Here is a 21651-nt window from a genome sequence, read left to right as displayed (position 1 = left end):
AAACGTCTGTATACACATGAATATTTCAAAACCAGTACCCATTTCTTTCAAGATTTTCAATGTTGCATTAAGTATAATGGCAAGGAAAATGTGCATAGTGTCTAACATAAAATTTTGTGAAAGGTTTATTGAAAAAGCTGGACTTGGTAGGGACTGAAGTCCAAAATAAACCAACTTTATTTTTTTAGCCAATGTCTTTCATTCATGCTACTCTGAATATACATGCTTTCTTCCTGAAAAACAGTCTTGGGAAGAGCCACAGATATTGTAGACAACTTCCTGCATTAAACTTTACAGAGCAGTCTAATACTTTCATCCCTTCTAGCTGGGCTTAACTCAGGCTCAGAAATTGCTGTGGTAGAGAAAAGAGGGAAGGGCATATATAGTTACTTCTTTCCAGAATTCACACCTTGAACTCCTTTTCCCCATGCACTATGCTGGCCCATGGTTAGGGAAGAGAAGTGGAAGAGAACTTAAGGTGCAGACAGTATCTTTTTAAATTAGTACAGTTGTAACTTGTGTTGGTGCCATTTCTCACAGGATGGTTTTCTGGGTTCCTGTGGTCAGTGACTACCCCTTTAAAGATGAAATGGTCAGGTTACTTTCTCTAGTGTCCAATCTGAGGGTCTAAAATATATCTTTAGAATCTGTGGGGCATCATATAAGTTAAATTTCTAAAAATTATAATGGGTTTGTTTGTGAAGTAGAGAGTTCTCAGTATTAGAAATATTCAAATATAATTTGAAAGACTATTTGCCTTTAGGTAATGATTAGACTAGATGATATTTAAGGCCTTTCCAAGTCTAAGCTGCTATGGTTCTATAAACTACACAGGAACTGACTGAATGACCATGGATGAATTGGATGATAGTAAAATTCTGAATCTGTTTACATTAAAAATTAAGATGGTGTTATAAGACTATTATAGTTTGGAATAAGGCAGAGATGAGAAGAAAAGGCAGCTGATATTTATTAAGATTCTACTCTACCACTGACAGTGAAAGTTTTTTAGCATTTCCTCATTTGAGATTTTTGCAGTCTGGCAATAAAGTTTTTTTATTTTCTACTTGAGGAAACTGAGGCTCAGAGAAATTGAATTACTTGAGAGCCTATAGCTAGTAAGTGGTAGTGCTAGAATTGGATCTGTCCACCCACAAGCAGTCTGACACTGAAATTGATGTTCTTTTCACCAAACCAAGCTGTCTCCAAACTCAAAATTTCCTAGCTGCATGGAAATGATATTTTTACCCCAAAATTATCTAAATTTAAAGGTCATGCTAATACTACTACCACCCAATACTTAATGACATTATTAGCCATAGTAAAATTCCAAAATGGATTTAGCAACATTCAGGAAAATATTTAAAACTTCAGAGGTATCTTCTCTTATAAGGAAAATCTAACAGTTTCTTTAGATACACATCACGTGATTCTAAATTCCAGTTTTCAACATCAAGCACCTGGAACTGAATTTGGCTGATATTAAAGCCACAGTGATAGAACACTAGTGAAGGTAAAATAACATGTGAGGACTCTGGGTGAGGGCAGATTGGTGAATTGATCATGTGATAGCTGAAGGAAGAAGTAGAATAGAATAAAGTTTTCAATTGTTCAGCGTAGCTATTCCATGTTCTTTTGAAAATGTATAACTAAGCAAATGGACTTGAGCAAATGTCACCAAGATGGTGACAGCTTGAATGATCCAAGAGTCTTCTATAAAATATTAGGGGAATTTATTTAAAGTACAACTTAAAATATAAAATTCCAAATTACCTGAATAGATAACACATTTCTGATCTTGCAGAACTAAAACCTGCCTTAAGCTTCAAGCTCCTGACACCAACTTGAACACATTGGACATATATGAAGTGACTTCCAACGATGCCTGTAGGAAATGTGTGTCAATAATGAGGCATCTTTAAAGCATTAGTTATAGATAAAGAACTGAAAAATAAGCACAACAGTTAAAGAACTTCTTAAAACAAAAAATAATTTCAACAGTTTTCTAGCTTCTTTTGTGTGCTCCAAAACTAGGTATTTCTCTCCAAAACTGTAGCTTACTCTCCTTTTGTTACAGAAAATCCATGCTGCTACTATTTACCTATTCTGTTAGGTTTTCTCCCACTTTTTGACTAAGGCCTACAAAAGAAACTTTAGTGGATTTATTCCTATACTTTAGTTGAAAGTTGAATTTTGTTAAAATATTTCTTATGGTTTTCTGTAGCAAACTTTTTAAAGAAAGACCAACAACAAATAAAATATTTTACCATCATTATTAATTTCTGGAAGGTAAAATTTAGTTCCATTTATGACAGAATGCTCCCCAAACAGAATCTGCCATATTTTTAATGTCAGTATAAATACTAAAAGAAACTTCAATTTTCAGCTCTTTCCACATGAGACTAAATGTCAAAATTTCGGGGAAAGATAAATGCCCTTAGTGTCTTTGATAAACAGAAAAAGGAAATAATAAAACATTCTATGGTGAATCATATTTGAAAATACTTGACTAAGAAAAGCCAAAAACATATAGCACACACACATAGAAGCCTTTCACTTTTCTCTGAAATATGCAAGTTAAAAAATGATATCCATGTCTAAGTAAAAACAGTTTACTACTAAATATTTTTCAGATTCCTAAAAATGCATGCAAAAACATTGTTTGACCTTCATATTAAACAGAAAATATACTAGCAAAAATTATGGAAGTCATCAAGTTAACATGTCAAGGAATAAAGTTTTGGTAATATTTTGTATATTTGTAAAACTAAGCACCAATTATCTGCAGATGGCATGCCTTTAGTGCAGCTGTAACTGCAAGGACCACAGATTGATAGCTACCACGAGATACTTCTCATAGTATTAATCAAGATCATTTTTTAAATGCCATGTTGACAAGCTGAATTTATTCCTCCTCAATGTTCATCAAAATTTATTGAATAGGGGGCTTCCCTGGTGGCGCAGTGGTTGAGAGTCCGCCTGCCAATGTAGGGGACACGGGTTCGTGCCTCGGTCCGGAAAGATCCCTCATGCCGCGGAGCGGCTGGGCCTGTGAGCCATGTCTGCTGAGCCTGCGCGTCCGGAGCCTGTGCTCCGCAACGGGAGAGGCCACAACAGTGAGAGGCCCGCGTACCACAAAAAAAAAAAAAAATTATTGAATAGGAAAAAGCATATTTTTCTTATAGAAGTTCTAGTTAACATCTACATTTTCAAGTGAAATCAAAGAATAATTATGTAATCCAAGTTTAGAATTTTTAAGTTAATAATTCATAAAGAAAAAAATCTTATACTCCTTAATAGTCATTTTATTTCTGAGATACGAATTAGATTTTAAATATGATTTCTATATCATCACACTGATAGACTACTCAAGATATTGGTATGTGACCATCTTCTGGCTATGATACAAAACAGAAAGGTTTTTCTTGAAAGTTAAAATTTTATATATGAAATGAGTGAGATAAAGATAAATTTTGATCATAGATGACAAGAACCACTAGTAAAAAAAGTGAAGAAAAATATTTGTTGTTGTTAATTATTGTTTATTATTGCTGTTTATTTAGTTTGAAAATCTTCAAAATGTAAAAACTAGTCTTATGACTGCCAGATTGTTTAAAAATCACAGAAATCTTAAGACATACACTGTCTAAAGCAACACTGTCCAACAGAACTCTCTGAGATGATGGAAATATTCTACAATTCTTCACGAGATTGAAATAGTCAAAAGCCTCATCTGGTTATTAAGAATTTGAAGTGTGTAGAATACAAATGAGAAACTGAATTTTACATTTTATTTCATTTTAATCAAGTTAAATTTGAATAGTCATATTAGGCTAGTGTAAAAGCATGGGTTATAAAGTTCTCTGCTTATGTTCCTCTGCTTCCATATCTCTAGTATTTCCCAGAAAGTGTGGTCTGAAAGAGGAGAAATGTGATAACTCCAGAACAGCACATCACAGTTGCAGATAACCCTGACATGGCTCAAGATAACCATAGAAAAATAAATTACAATCAGCCCTAGGAAGGACCAAAATAAAGAGGAACTTAGTATGTTTGAGTGCTCTAGAAATGCTTCTCTGCCCACCCACCCCGCATCCTCTCACCCCAGAAAGAAAAAACAAAAACAAAATCATGTCAGACTCTTCAAAACCTCTGAGGCCTGAAGCTCATAAGCAATTTCAGGATCAATGAGCTGGAAGTGCCTTTCCTTTCCGCCGACATAGTTGGGAGGTCCCACTCTATCCTTAATGAAATTCTTCAATTTGTTCTTCCATGAAAATAGACTATCATTATCTCCAGTTGAACACTGTCAACTTTGCCTGTGTATCCTTTAGTAGCTTCTCTTCCCCACAGTTAAAAGTCAATGACTTCTGACATTGGCCTTCATTTTTTTTTTTTTGGCTTTTTAAATATTATCCCCCTATCAATCTTATCTACTCTCACAGCATTCACTGTTAACTCTATGTAGATATTTCTCCCTAATCTCAATTTCCACTCCTGCTCAGTCCAGAGTGTAGTCCAGGATTTCCAGCTAAGAGTTACACATTTCACCCTGAATGCCTCAGCACCAGTTCCAATTCAATACATTTCAAATTGAACCTTTCCTCCTTCCAAAAACAACAACAATAGCAACAAAAAAACCTTTCTTAGTCTCTGCCCTATTTCACTAATAATTCCAGTCAGCCATGATCAAAATTCTTAACCTTTGACTCATTCTTTCCATGCTTAAAATCTGACGCATCAAAGCGGTTAAATTAAAGAACTCAGATTCACAAGAGAGCAGAGCTGGATTTCACCTCTGGCTCCACCATTTACTGTCTGTACCTTGAGTATATTATCTAAATTGTCCAAACTTTAATTTTTTTATCACAAAGATGGAACTAATAAAAATAACTATCATTACTAGTTCTAAGTAGTTTATGTCTATTAACACATTTAGTCTTTACAACAACTCTATGAGATTGATACTGTCATTATTTCTTTTCTATAGATGAGAAAACTGAAACACAGAGAGTTAAATAAATTGCCAAAAGCCACAACAGTAAGTGGCTGGGATTCAATCCTAGACATTCTGGCTCCGAGACTGTAACCACCGTACACACTGTCTTCCTGATAATAACAACTTATCTCAAAGTGTTGTTGTGAGGATAAAATTAGATCAAGTCTCTGAAATACTTGTCAATATCAGCTGCTATTATCATCATAAATTTCTAGACCAAAGTCAGAGGTATCCTTTCCTCTATATGACTTCCTGTAGCACTTATTCTTGGCCCACATGGCTTATATACTGCCTTGTACTGTATCACTTGACAATCATGTCTTATTACATCATGTAGATTATAAACTGTTTGAAGCTAAGGATAAAAATCATCCCATGATTTATAAATATTAGTAGAATTAAAATACGTCAATGTATGTCATTTTAAAATTGATTTTATAACCCTTATCCATATCACAGTTTCTTAATTATCCTCTAGTTTATGGAAGTGCTGCTTACTCTGACAATTAATGCTTCTCCAACCTTTGAGACCTGCTCCTGAGCCCACCCTCCCTAGATTGAAGTATTTCCTAGCCCTGTTCACTTGCTGCTGAATCCAGCCTATTCCCATATCCTTCTTCATTCTATACCTCAGGCTGGTCTCAGCTCCCCAGCATGCCCAGTCTCATCTGTCTGTACTAGTTCTAGAATATGCTTGAGGCCACAGGGCTTAAACACAGATGCCAGGCTCAAAGGTTGTACCCACAGTCACCTGGACTGCACACTAGGAGCTTGTGTGGAGCTAATAGGAAACACTGGGTCGGAATGTTGTTTCCTGTCATTGCCAAACAGGCATTTTGAGAAAATCAACAGGGAGGAGCTAAACTCTTAAATGTTAAGTACATTGCTTATTAAAAAGTAATACTCAAAATTATCAAAAACTGTTGACATGAAAAGTTATTTCCAATATGTTAAAAATGTTAATTACAGAAGAATTCAATTGATGTACCTAAAAATGTATATATGCATAGAAAAATGTAGGAAAATTTATATATCAAAATGTGCATAGTTTATATTCAAAACTGGGATTGTGAGTAATTTCTCTTATTTCTTATTTATCTGCATTTTCCATTTTTCACAATAAACATTTACCATTCAGGCAACAAATATATTATTTAAAAACTTATTGAGTGACAACACGCTCCTTTACCCTTGTTATTGTCCCAGTGCCATATAATTAGCAAACTACCTAGTAGTATTTTACATCGTCAGTAATCTGAAGAAATAAATTTTACTTGCATGTCTTATTCCTTAAGATCTTTCCTAATGTCCATTTTTCAAGCTAATCTTTTACTCTTTTTTTTCTTTCTGGCATCAGCTACACAGATGGTTGATGATTTATACAGCTGCTTTAAATGTATTCTAAATTTCAAGGACAGTTTTTGTTCAATTTTTAGTTAACTATACATCCTTCTTAGGCAGCCAATTTTTGCTGGTCCCTGGAGTTGTTACCTAAAACAAGTTTGCTATACAGGTGCAGGTTTTTCACACCATCTATCTAGAAAATATAGTACTCTAAAAGCAAGTTAAGTCATTTGGGTTTTACACAGGTCTTTTTAAAGAACAAAGCTGCCATTTCCTTTGGGGGAATAATAAACTTTAAAGTGGCATATAGCAATTAACAAAACAAATGGCATGCTCTCTATACACCAATACTAAAAAAATAATTCTAACCCTGTAAAGAAGTATGAAAATAAATATAATAAACTTTTATACAATAAATGTGGTCTTAAACCATTGCTCAGTAGTAATGTTATATTAACACAGCAATCCAATTATACAATGTTTCCACATAAAACCAAACTAATCTGTTTTCTAAAGTGAAGTAATGCTAACGATCAGAGTTTTAGCTCAGAGCACTGACCAAACATGGATCATTTCAGAAGGAGCCATGAGAGTAAATATCTACATACACCTCCACAAAGCAAAATGTTGGTAAATAGAAACAAAAATCTACTGAAATTTAGGTAACTGGAATAGGAAGACAGACAATTAATGGACTGTATAAACAAATTTGTATGAGGAAAATATATGTGCATAGAAAAAATTTAAAAAGGAGGTATGAAAAATTGTGTAAGCATGGTTAAGTCTCTCCATGGTGACATTGTAAGAGGTTTGCAGTTCAACTCCTGCTACCAGATTTATTACTGATACTCTTTAAGACTTAGGGATAAAAATTATTCTACCTAAATTTCTACAGAAATTTAGAGTATCTGCCCCATAGGAACGTTAAAACTGAGGCTGCTGAAGAAAAGAATGGCCATCATCAAAAAACCTACAAAAAATAAATGCTGGAGAGGGTGTGGAGAAAAGGGAACCCTCCTGCATTGTTGGTGGGAATGTAAATTGATTCAGCCACTATGGAGAACAGTATGGAGGTTCCTTAAAAAACTAAAAAGAGAACTACCATATGACCCAGCAATCCCACTACTGGGCACATACCCTGAGAAAACCATAATTCAAAAAGAGTCATGTACCAAAATGTTCATTGCAGCTCTATTTACAATAGCCAGGACACGGAAGCAACCTAAGTGCCCATCGACAGATGAATGGATAAAGAAGATGTGGCACATATATACAATGGAATATTACTAAGCCATAAAAAGAAATGATATTGAGTTATTTGTAGCGAGGTGGATGGACCTAGAGTCTGTCATACAGAGTGAGGTAAATCAGAAAGAGAAAAACAAATACCGTATGCTAACACATATATTTGGAATCTAAAAAAAAAATTAAAAAAAAAGGTTCTGAAGAACCTAGGGGCAGGACAGGAATAAAGATGCAGACGTAGAGAAAGGACTTGAGGACATGGGGAGGGGGAAGGGTAAGCTTGGACAAAGTGAGAGAGTGGCATGGACACATATACACTACGAAATGTAAAATAGCTAGCTAGTGGGAAGCAGGTGCATAGCACAGGGAGATCAGGTGGGTACTTTGTGACCACCTAGAGGGGTGGGATAGGGAGGGTGGGAGGGAGGCTCAAGAGGGAGGAGATATGGGGATATATGTATATGTTCAGCTGATTCACTTTGTTGTACAGCAGAAACTAACACAACATTGTAAAGCAATTATACTCCAATAAAGATGTTAAAAAAAAATGTATGACTATCAATTGACTTGAGCACCTATGTCCAAGAATTTCTGACTGAAGACGCTGTAAGCTGTGGATTAATGTATTCTTCGTCACCACTTTTTTTTCTTGAATAAACACATGGAGTAAGAATCCAATATGATGAAAGCGTAAGATGTCCAATACTTGATCCATGCCTAACTCTGCAATATGCAGCAAGGCATGAAGGAAGGAGCTGGACTTGGACTTTGTGTCATTACTTTGTGACTTTGCCAGTCACAATCTCTGTTTTAGGATTTTTAAACTTTTTGTCATAGGAATTTTGGATGGGTTGATGTGAAGGTGAAGTCACATATGAAAGTGTTTGGTAAGCTGAAAATGCTTGTATAGACTATTTTGGTGATACTATTATTAATTCTCTTTCTCTAATAGTACTGGGGGTTGTGGGAAAGGGAAGGTGTGACCCTCTAGCATTTATACTTGTTCCTAATCTATTTTAACATATTTGTATTTTGGTCGTAAAGCTCAATTTTATGCCTCCATACTCCACATATTTATAGAACAGTGTTTAGTTGAAATTTTGTTATTTATATCAAATTTATAACTTTACATCTTGAAAGCTCAAGCAACAACAACAATCACAACAGAGAAAAACCAATGATAACCACCCATCATTGAGAACTTACTCTGTGTCTAAGATGATGATAGGTACCTTTAATTCTCCTGTAATTCCCACAATGACCAATTGTATAAAGAGGAAACTAAGACACTGAGTGCTAATTAACATTGCCTGAGGGGATAGAGATAGATGCATACTTACCTTACTTTCCACATTTCTTTTTGTGTGTGATTATATTCACTCTAATTCTTTATCCTATCAGACTAAAGAAGCTTGACTTTTGTAGACAAACCTAACAGTAACTCACCAAATCACTTGCTTTTTAAAAAAACTTAAGATGTGGCAAACATAAATTCCCATGCAAATTTAGGAGTGCAGGTATGAGGCCAGACTAATTATTTTTCTTTTTGACTAATTGTATGGTTCCTAAAAAATATTTTTATGCAGTATGATGCCTGGGAGTTTGTTAGCCTTTTCTAGAATTTTTTTATTGTGCTAAAATAAACATAATATTATAGAATTTGACATTTTAAATATACAGTTCAGTGGCATTAAGTATATTCACATTGTTGTGCAACCATCACCACTGCATATCTCCAGACCTTTTCCATCATCCCAAACTGAAACTCTGTAACCATTAAACAATAACTCCCCATTTCCTCATTCCTCCAGCCACTAGTAACCACTGTCTACTTTGTCTTTATTTATGTATTTGACTATCTTAGATACCTCATACAATTGGAATCATACAATATCTGTCCTTCTGTGTCTGGCTTATTTCACTTAGCATAGGAAATAAGGATCCTCCGTGCTACAGTATGTATCAGAATTTCATTCCTTTCTAAGTCTATTCCAGCATATGCATATACACATTTTGTTTTTCCACACATTCATCAATGAACATTTGGATTGCTTCCACATTTTAGCTTATTGTGAACAATGCTGTTGTGAACATAGGTAAACAAATACCTGTTCAAGTTCCTGCTTTCAATTCTTTTGAAAACATGTTGTATGTTTGTAACATATTCTTGTATCCAGAATATGTTAACCTTTTTTTTTTTTTTCTACAACAGAAAAATGGTATAGCATCTTTGGGGAATAGAATTCAGTAATCCCCTGATCTTTTTATATAACATCCACTTGAATTTCATCATCCAATAAATATAGTCTAATAATTTTATTCTTTAACTGCATTAGGCAGTCCACACTGAATAGATTACACTGGTTACATTCTTCTTGCCACTGTCTTTGCAACTTAGAACATTAATCTTTAAACTCCATGGTAATAGAAATTATTTTCCTTATAAAACTGGATTTATAACTCATCTTTTCTATACATTAAAAGGTTGAAAAGATTTCAAATTCTCAAATTTTAGAGAAAGAGGGAATTTTCAGAAAGAAAATTAAAACACGTTATCTCTTGCTTGATAGCATATATAAATCAATACCTGTTAACATCAATTTAAGTTAATAACATCTTACTCTGACTCTAACTCACAATTTTAAATTTTAAAATTTTTAAATTCTTTACATGCTTCTCTGAAGTTTACCAACAATACTTTATAAAAGCCAAAATAAATAAACTTCGGGCAATCTTAAAACCTGAGGGTCAAAATTAGGAAATATCTACTTGTATAAGCAATGACACTAGCTTTGCTCAAAAGAAAGTAGAACTGTTTTCAACCCAAATGGATAGAAGTTATTGTCCTTTTATCCAATCACAATGCTAAAATCTTCTTATTTTTGGAGCAAAACTTTATAAATATGAATTATTTACCACATATTATTATAATTCAGCATACAACTAAGGAATGTAACATACCTTATTAAATCATGTAAAATATTTATAGCATAAGAAAGACATGAGAATTCAAATACGTAAAATATGATTTGCTCTAATAATTTAGAAAACAATAGGTATTTTCATGGCCTATTTTCCCCACAATAGGCTTATAATATTATTACATTTAAATTAAATACTAAATCTTTGCCCTTTTATGTCCTCACACTTTATGTATATGTGCCGCATGATATGAATTTGATGTTGAATAAAAGTACATTACCCAGATAAATAAACTGTGGTACATCCAGTCAATAGACTATTATTCAGTGCTAAACAGAAATGAGCTATGAAGCCATAAAATATATATATATATTTCTCTGTGTAAGAGGCCCATCTGAAAAGGTTGCATACTATATGACTCCAACTACATATATGACATTCTGGAAAAGACAAAACTATGGAGACAATAAAGAGATGAATGATTTCCAAGGAGTTAGGGTGGAGTACTGAGGACTTTTAGGATAGTGAAATGATTCTGTATGATATTATAATGGTGGATTCAGGTCATTATACATTTGTCCAAACCTAGAGAATGCACGGCACCAAGAGTAAACACTAATATAAACTATGGGCTTTGTCTTATAATGATGTGGCAATGGAGGCACAACAGCAAATGTACCATTCTGATGCGGAAGTGGAAAATGGGGGGGCTATGCATGTGTGAGGGTCGGGGGCATATGGGAACTTTCTATAACTTCCTCTCAATTTTTCTGTGAACCTGAAACTGCTCTAAAAAATAAATGCATTACCTTCCATTCTAGGCTTGGCTCCAGGTAATACAAAAAGGCAAAAGTAAATAATCCCAATATTTCTTTATCTAGAGCAATTCTTTCTGTTTACCATACTCAACTGGATTTCCTTACAGAATAATTCACGAATTTATTTTATCCTTGGATGAAACCTCAAGATAACACCTTTCACAGATTTATGTCAGGCTTCTTTTATGGAAATTTCAAAATTCTCTTTTTATTGAATTAAACTTTTTAGGGTGTGAATATATTCAGGTGTCCATAAATGTACTCTGTGACACTTGTTGCTGATACTAACATTTATTGGCCACTGGGTTCTAGACATTATGTTACATAATTTATATATTTAGTTTTTCTGTGTTTTTTTTTAAATTGAAGTCTAGTTGATTTACAATATTGCATAGGTTTCAGGAGTACAGCATAGTAATTCAGGTGGGGTTTTTTTGCAGATTATATTCCATTATAGGTTATTACATGATACTGAATATAATTCCTTGTGCTATACAGTAGATCCTTGTTGTCTATCCATCTATATACAAAACAGAAACAGACTCGCAGATGTAGAAAACAAACTTATTGTTACCAAAGGGGGATGGGGGATTATAGGATTAATAGATACAAACTACTATACATAAAATAGTTAAGCAATATTTGGTGTTAACTGTATAAAATTGTTGGATGCTTGTTTTTTACCTATAAAAATGGCAATTTCATATGGCTTATTATGAGATTATTCTTTAGCTCATTTATTCCTTATGAGCACCATGGGGTGCTAGCATGACTGCTTTTTATTTTACAGATGGTGAATGGAGGCTTAGAGATGTGTCTCGCCCAAGGTTACATACATAGTACCTAAGCAACAATGTCAAGAAATGAATCTGGCAATTTGACTCTTTAGGTTGTTGAATGAGCTACTCTACTACATTGTAACAAGATAATACACAGTGAAGTATACTCTGTGGGGAACTTGCTTCATTTCTGAACTCTTCCCCTTTGATAAACTACTCAATGGCTATCACTACTCAAAGTATAGCCTGATCATAAACAGCAACGTGGGCATCACCTGAGGGCTGTTAGAAACACAGAATTTCAGGCCCTACCCCCAGGCCAACAGAGTCTGAATCTGCATTGTAACAAGATTTCCAGATGCTTTGGTATGTACCTTAAAGTTTGAGAAGAGCAAATCTCAACTGTATTCATTTTCAAGACTTAATGAGCATATGCAATTAATTTACATTTCAATAGATAAAAAGAAAATAAGTGTACAAGTAATAAAAATGCCTTGGTTCAGATCACCTCACTGCATTCAGTGAGAAATAACATTTTATGTTTAATTTTGGTTCCAAAATGAATCTTACAGATGCATGTGTCCCTACCCACCATTTTTTCTCCCCACAAACCTCTTTAACTTATTCAGTGAATGAGAGTCTATTATGTTTCAATATCCATGAGACTGTGTCTTCCAGTTTGCTATTTTACTTCTTAGGATATAGACAAATCACAAACAGTGGCCTTCCCTTTCCTCCTAGAACTTTAAGGTTTACACATGACAGGTACTGTTTCTTCCCACTAGGTGGCAGCAACGGCAACTTAATAATACATTGTATAAAGCGACTGCCAGCTTGCCACACGCACAGCAGACAGTGACTCTGTGTTAGGGTTTCGGGCATTGCTGGGCTTAATATAGGGAGCAATGACTTAGTGACAAATTTGAGAATACTTTTCTCTATTGATGTCTATGTTTAAATTTCGTTATGTTTGCTTTTCAAGATTAAAAGCAGTCTTGTTTGCATAACTCTTACCCCTAGCTATAAGAATCAGCTATTATGAATGATTTCTACAGCTAAGTGTTTGAAAATAGACAGGTGGTTGCTAAAATAAGATACTTTGTTAGCATAACTGTCAATAACTCATTTTACCCTTCTAGTTTTTAAGGAGTTTTTTTCTATTTTTTTCTCTATCAAAGACTATGTGTGTATAATTTTTAAATGCAGAAATTCAAGACTTTCATGAGAAATCGCATATTGGGTTGATAGATTCATATTATACTAAGTTCTTTGCTACTGAATATTTGAAGAACATCACATGCAAATATCATATTATGAAGTGAAACAATAACAGCAAGGAGAAAAAATGGGTTTATAGTAAAATGATAATAGGATTTTAAAAATGCAATTCTATTGACATTTTATTTAGTGTTTAAATATGACTTCTTGCATTCAGAATGTTTTCACATAAATATTTAACAATTATCTTAAAGAAAGGAAGGATTTCATTAATCAAAAGATAAAGTCCCTTATATGTATTAAATGGATAACTAATAACCTGCTGTATAAAAAAATAAATAAAATTCTAAAATTAAAAAAAAAAGATAAAGTCCTTTGGGGATACAATTATGCAGCCTCATTTTAGTCCTGATGTTTCAAGGAAGTAGATATACAACAGATTTTACTATTCTTCAGACTTGTCCTGTAATGATCTGTGTTAAACTGCAAGTGCTAGCCCAGTGCTTCTCTAAATAACTGTGGTGAAGAGCCAGACAGCTGTTTTTCCCAAATAGTCATGGACAATAAAATGAGTAACTGGAAAAATTAAATTATAAAACATTAAAACATGCATATGCTATTATTTGAGTCAACAGACACAAAATACTTCTGTCAAATCTTTATAAAAATTTCTAATGCTTACTGTCAATTCTTATATGTTTTCTGATTGGTATCAGACAGCTCTGATAGGCAAAGGGCCTGCCCAGTGGCACACTTTGCACAGAGCCCTGCTCTAGATTGCTTCCTTGCTTCCTCGCAGAGTGAAGCTGCATCTACTGGGAGTTAGTTAGGTTTTACGCAACCCCACATAGCGAAAAACAAGACCTGTCAGATATATCCTTGAAAATTCCTGAGGAAGGGGCCAGTTTGAAGACCAAACTGGGATCTCCAGAAAAGTCTTACAAAGGCAGGATTTTTTATTTTTCTTTTTAAATTTGGTTCCTTTGGTCATCCAGAATACTATAGTTGGTTTGCATTTAGGTACTATGTAGTATGAAAAAAATCTTCTATTTAAACACTGGATATACACACAGCCCAAGATGGGTGCTCAGGATCTGATGCTTCCTGTCACAGAGGTTAATTCTTTTCTCCCAGCTGGGGCTCTCTTGAGCCTTTGCCTTCTTTCTCTCTATAGCCTTCTCCCACCACTACTCTGCCCTTTTTTTCCCCCAGATTGAGTACTGATGACCAAACTCTCTTCCAGGGCCAGATCTAGAGGTTAAACAATGGCAACTTATACTGTTAGCAAGAAAAGCAGAACCCTTGTCTTTGCTTGCACAATCTAACAGCTTCTAGACATCAGCTGAGCTATGTATGCTCACTTGGTAGCAGGATGAAAAGACACACAAACAGCTTTCTATGGTGACTCTTTCAGAAGGTACTTTGGTGCTAGGCCAAAGGAAAATAGATCAGAACTTATGTTTTTATGTCTGAGATCTCAACTCTGTTTAGATATTGTCCTATTAACTTTATAAAGACCAGTAATTTAATTTCAAGATCATTCCATAAAGATTTATAAAGGAACACTATGTAAATATTGATACATACATTTTGAGGGGTTTGACATATGTCAAACTAACTTTTGCAACGTACGTTTTATAGTTAAAATACAAAATGAGCTCAGTGTCAACTTTTATTAGTTAATCATACGTAAGTTAGCTGAAACCAGACTGAATTTCACCATTAGACTATTTCAGATCTGGCCTTAGGTATGCAAATTTATATATCATTAAATCGGAAATGTTTACTAAAAGACAAATACTCCTAGCGTTATATTTCTGAGCATTACTAATACCTTTTATGATTATATGTTCCATGTTTTCTGTCTTCTAGTTTAATGTACAAAATGTGGACTATATTGCAATTATCCCGTTTATTTACACACCAGGATAGGTAAATATACCTAAGTTTCTAAAGTTTATAAATTGGGTTGCCAGACCTAGATCAGAAAACTAAAACATTTTATCTGTACCAGCATTTCTCCATTTGGCTTATTGGCCTGTTTTGTTTGTTTATTTTGTTACCATATCAAAGGTGTAGGTCTTAAAATATCAATCAGTGTTTGAAACTCAGGTTAAAATTAGCACTATTCATCATTTTTCCAGCCTAAAACAAACAAACAAACAAAGCCCACCCAAAGAACAAAACAAAAAATTATGCACCAAAAATTTAAAAACCACACAAAACAGATTTTTGTACACTTTGTTAAAAAGCAGTCCTCAGGAAACTAAAGAACTAATAAGTTGAAGAAGAAACAAAAATACTACTTTTGATACTATGCTTCTCTCCACATACTAAGCCTTGGATTTTAAAGTGTACAGCTAACGTTATGCAGGTTGTGTACGTGTGTGTCATCTATATCAATTTAGGCCAAGTAGTGAAAAAAATTATACAAAACATCAGTACACAGAAGACAGTCATATCTAAGAATTAACTGGTGCTCAAAAAAGTCAGCTTAGAATGAATGTACATATTTAGGTTTTCAGATGATATTTTCATAAAAGTTTAAGACTTAATTTTTAAAATGTAAATAGAAATAATGCAAGCAGGTTTATTTTAGCTGTTTTTTAAAAAATGAGGTTTTAGTTATAATTTATGAGGTAAATTCAAAATGAATATAAAGTATTGGATGTTATACATATTATTCTTAAACAATTCTATGTGGTATAGTACACCCCAAAATCCTTTCTGTTTGATTCTAGTGAGGAATAGAGGGTCATACTTGTAAAAACATTGGAGGGAACTATCATTTTCCCTAAGGGCATCTATTATGCCTTTTGATCAAGCCGGTAATGATGATGATGATGACAAAGAGGGTAAAGATAAGAGTATTTACATAGAACTTACTGTATGCCAATATTGTTTTAAAGATTTTACAAATATTATTCTATTCTGTTATGAATACTAAATACAGTGTAAATCAAACATTATGGTATTCAGATCATTCTGTTTAAAAGCACCAAGTGGATATAAGTCCACTCTTTCGAAGTACTGTAAGTGTTTAAATGATTTCCCACCCTTCGCTCAGGCTATTCTTTACAGAGCAAAGCACACTCTTAAAAATGTAAGTCAATTCACATCTCTGATCAAAATAGCTTCCCATTTGACTTAGAAGAAAACCCCAATATTCTTAACATGGCCAACAAGAGCTTACATGACTTTGCCTCATCACATTGGCCTCATTGGTATTGCTCAAATATGTGCTCTCTCCTTGGAGACAGTGCTCTCCAAAAACAATCCTCTTTCCTTGGGAACTTAATCCTGACTCCTCCCTCTGCCTGAGATGCTGTTTCCCAGAAAACTTATGGTAAGCATACTCTGTCACTTTTTCAAGTCTCTCCTCAGATGCTACCAACTCAGAAAAGCCTTCCCCGACCTAAAATAGAAGATATCCTCCCCCTGACCTCCCACCCAAATTTATTTTTCTTCCCATTATTTGACACTATCAAAAACAGTATAACATTTTTTTTATTTGGTTGTTGGTTTAATGCCTGCCCGCTTCTGCCCCATCACTACCACTAGAATGTAAAAGCTATGCTTGCCTGAACTTGTGTTCACTACTGTAACTCTACCATTTAGAAGATTACCTAGTGCATAGTAAGTGCTCAGTAAACATTGATGGATTGAATTGAATCACTCTTATCAAGTTTCTCTTCTCACTTGGCTGGGCTTAAACTGCCTGACCCACACTGTTAGCTCCAAATCTAGGCTCAATGCTGAACACACACTCACACACACAACACACCCTTACGTAGAGACTTTTAAAAACTTGTTAGTTAAGAAACTTCTTAAATGCACATTCTAGCTCTGTAATGCTGTTGTGTTAGAATTTAAATTTTGTAAAATAAAAATATCTTTTCTACACAAAATTTAAGGGGGCAAAGTCAGATGCACCTATCAGCATGGTGAGTATACTATATCAGTATAACATATAAAAATAAATAAATATATAATAGACATAACATCAGTATAACATCAGTATCATCAGCAGATATGTAATGTATAAAAATGATGAATATATATGACATGTATTATGATATTTTATATGATATATATATATATATATATATAGCTTTCTGATGACCTGTGCCATTCTAAACAAAATTGCTAATTGTGTTTTATATAAGTAAAGTTATTTACTCTCAGATATTATTACGTTTTTTTAAATTTATGTTCATTTATATAAGTCCATGGCTTAATTTATTTTTGCTCTCTTCATTATGCCTAATCTTGATATAAAGAGAATCCTGAATTTAAACCACTGATGGAAGGTTAGTAAAATTAGCAAATCCATCCCCTAACTCATTTCTTTCTACTGAAACATGGTTTTATATTGTGATAGTTTTTTTCATCAAATGTAGTGTCTGAAGAATGCAACCATTACATCATAGCAAAGCAGCATGTATTCTGCTTTGGGGATCATATATTGTTGGAGATGGATAACACCAGATCACATGTACAATAAATCAGTTGAAGAACTCATTGTTTACTGAATTACTATTCACTTCTTAAATCTTGATATCCTGCTCTAATATAGACCTCAAGTCATTTTCATTTGACTATCTGTTTTGGAGTTAAAATATTAGTGAGATTTGCTGTTTATGGCAGTATCTGTGCCTTCTAATCTAGGGCTGTGATAGAAGGAGGACACTAAATACCCAGATTTTTATTTTCTTTAACTAAAAGTTAGTGCACCATAATATGGAATATTACATATATTAACTTAAAGGGACAACTTTGAAAAAACAAGCTAAAGAGCAATGTTCTTGGTAGTTTGTCTATAAAAACAAACAATAAAAGAAAAAATAAACCTTTCTGACAAAACAGACATAAAAATGTGCTTCTGTGCTTTCTGAGCGTGGGGAAGACCACAGGAGTGAGGTAGAGGAACACACACCAGCTTTGGCATTGGCTACCCCAGGGACGGGAGGGAGACCAAGAGGTGGAAAGGGTTAGCAACTTTCTCTTACATGAATCTGTTTTGAGTTTTGCTATATATTGCTTTTACAATTATCTATCTGTATAATTATATAGATTTAAATATTTATATATACTTACATAATTTACTTATATATACTTATATAATTTATTTAAATCAATTATATATTATTATATACTTACATAATATATAATTACATACCTGTAAATATATAATGATATCTTATTATATAGCTCTATACGTGTGTATTTGTACGTGAATACACACATATATGTATATTTTAATTCACAAGTTGTTTTTAACATTATTTTCCTGTGTTTTATTCCTGAGGCTATCTTTATTCAGTATTTTTTTGTATCAGCTATCTTTGGGTAGTAAATGTTATAAGCAAAAAGTATATCTTAATGTCAGGAGAGGAAGTAAATCTGTTGCATTAAAATAGCACTTCATTAAAGTATTGGTTGATAATTTTGCCAGAACAGAAATTTTAATTTATTCTAATGAATCATGAGAAAAGGCAAAATAATTCCTCCAGTCCATTGCATATGAGGTATGTCCATTTCAGAAGAAAACATGTGGCTGATCAAAATAGTTTATTAAAACATGAAACATTAAGATTCATAGTTTGAAACAGCAATGGTAATATATAAATATTAGATGTAAGTGTATTACTAACAAGGGTCATGTAATTCAATAAAACAAAGAAAGCGTTCTTATCATACCTATTTCATTTGGTTTAATAAGTAGATCTGGCTGACAAAAGTTTAAATCCAGCATAAACATTACTTTCAGTACAGAAAAAAAAAAAAAAAAAAAGAATATATTATTGTTACTGTCAAAATACTGAGTTCATAAGTATTTGCACCAAAAGGAAAAACTGTTTCAGGGAAAAAAGAATATTGAATTAGAAGGGAAATACTTTTGTTGACTTTTCTCAAAAACAGGACTGCACTGAAACTTGCCAAATCCAAAAATTACTGACTAGCAGAGTTTAGTTAAAAATATTTTGGCTTCACAGAAAAATATACTTTAAGGTCTAGGGGTTCTTGTCACATTCTATGCCTTACACTAGCGTACAAAATTAGAAGGAAAAAAGTCATCACATATGGTATGATATGTTATAGTACAATATTAAAATGATATGTCTTTCATGACTTTCTGAGTCATCCCTCTACAATGGCATTTTAATGATCAATAACCTGAAAGGAAAATGAATAAATGAGGATATGGTCATCATTAAAAATTCCCATGAACTTTGCTAAGATAGTACATTTAATTTAATGTACTATTAACAATTTAAATGTTCTCACCAAAAAATAAATAAGTAAATATGAGATAAATATGTGAGGAGATGGATGTGTTTACCAACTAGATGGGGAAATCCTACAGTGTATACACATATCAAATCACCATGATGTATATCTTAAATATCTTATAATTTTATGTCAATTATACTTCAACAAAACTGAAATTTAAAAAATTTCCCTGAACTAACATACAAAGTGTTCAATTTACACTTATTTAAAAAAATCTTAAAGCCAAAATGTCTTTTTTTAAATGGGAGTTTAAAAAATTTAAATATTGCAGTTTACATGCTGTCAACTGGAACCACCTTCCCTATAGAAAAATAGTCATCCTCTTGGATTCCATAAAAATTACTGCACAATAACAATATCAATAATATCAATAAAGTATGTTGCTAGGAATAATCAATCCAATTCATTGTAGGTCTGCTTAAATGCATGTCTTCCTAGGTACTAGTTTGTGAATGTCTTTACATATTTCAATACAGAAACTATAACATTCAATAGTGTGCGATCAAAGTGTGCTTTAGCTCATCTGGATATACCCACAATGTTAAATAATGTTTAAACATTAATCATTAAAATGTTTTTTATTAAATAAATAAATTTGGAAATGTACAACTTCCAAACATCAAAATTCACAGGGATTAAAATTAGTAAAAATACTAAACAGGTCCAGCCGAAGTTAAGTTTATATAAATTGACTTTGAAGTCAAATTGTGCTCTTGCTATTTTTATTGTTATAGTTGTTTCCAAGATACCACAAATATTTTAGAGACAAAAGATTGTCATATGGGTGAACCTACAAAACACCACCAATTAACTTGTTTAATATTTCTAATTCTATACTAAAAATGTTTTTTTGAATCACAGGGGTTATTAGTAGAATGCTACGTTTTAAATACAGCTTTATTTTTAAATGTTAGTACTAAAATATATCATCAAAAATAAGTCTAATGTCTAAAATTTTAATATTTAAAACTATTCTAAGTTTTTTAGAAGTGTTTTAAAATAAGTCATTTTATATGCTCTATTTACAATTAATTTTCTTACCAATATTATTTGCTGTCCTAGGCATCCAGAAATTATTTATCCATAGCAGTAACTAAAATAATTTGAAATGAGTGAGCTGAAGATTTTGGAAAACATATGCTTACATAAGATAAGGTTTTACAGGCTATATTTCAACTCTGTGAGAATCTACAGTATTAACATGATTGATGGGCTAGTCCAGTTTTTCAAACAGCAGAATATTCATGTAGGCTGTAGAAAGAATGCTTTCCACCTTTGACCTAGTTCATTCATAGTTGGCAAAATATTTGGAAACTAAAACATTAAGGAGGCTAGTCTCCTTTCCAGACCATGAGCATGCAGAAAGAAGGCAGCAGAATCTAAATTTATAACCCAATATTTCAAGATTTTCATATTAAGTCAATGTAGTCTATTTTTTGTTTAAAAAACTCTACACAATATGTAAACAGTTTAATTATATATTTTTCATTTAAATACAAAAAATTCTTAATCTGTTTGGAACCAAGATGAATAACAAAAATATTGGGAAAGTCTAACGTAAACTATTAAAAATCATGTACTAATAGATTTACATTTGTTAAGTAAAATACTGTACGCTTCTGGTCAGTTTTATGTTTTTTGTACTCTTAGTAGAACATGGGGGGATAAACTAACATCCGTAATTAATTCTATTGGTGCCTGTAATTTACTTTAAAATGCTCCAGTAAGTATGGTATGAAGTACATTAGTTTACCTTTAATTTACAAACTAGAAAAATTAGTTAAGATTTGAAGAATTCTAGTTAGGGAATCACTCTCAAGTTGGTTAAGATTTAAAGTGTCTAATCTATAGTTTGCACTCCAGGGGTAACTGTGACAAATGCTTGGAATTTCCAAATATTGCTCTGTGAAATTATACATGGGGGGGTTGGTGATTTACGGAGAGTTTTGACAAGTTTTCACTGGTGAGACAATGGTGATCAAGATGTATGACTGGCTAGAACTGGGTAATCATCTCCTAATTGTGAGCAAAG

This window comes from Lipotes vexillifer, unplaced genomic scaffold (assembly GCF_000442215.2).
Source record: "Lipotes vexillifer unplaced genomic scaffold, Lipotes_vexillifer_v1.1 scaffold729, whole genome shotgun sequence".
In the NCBI taxonomy this organism is placed as follows: domain Eukaryota; kingdom Metazoa; phylum Chordata; class Mammalia; order Artiodactyla; family Lipotidae; genus Lipotes; species Lipotes vexillifer.
This window is presented reverse-complemented; position numbering follows the sequence as displayed.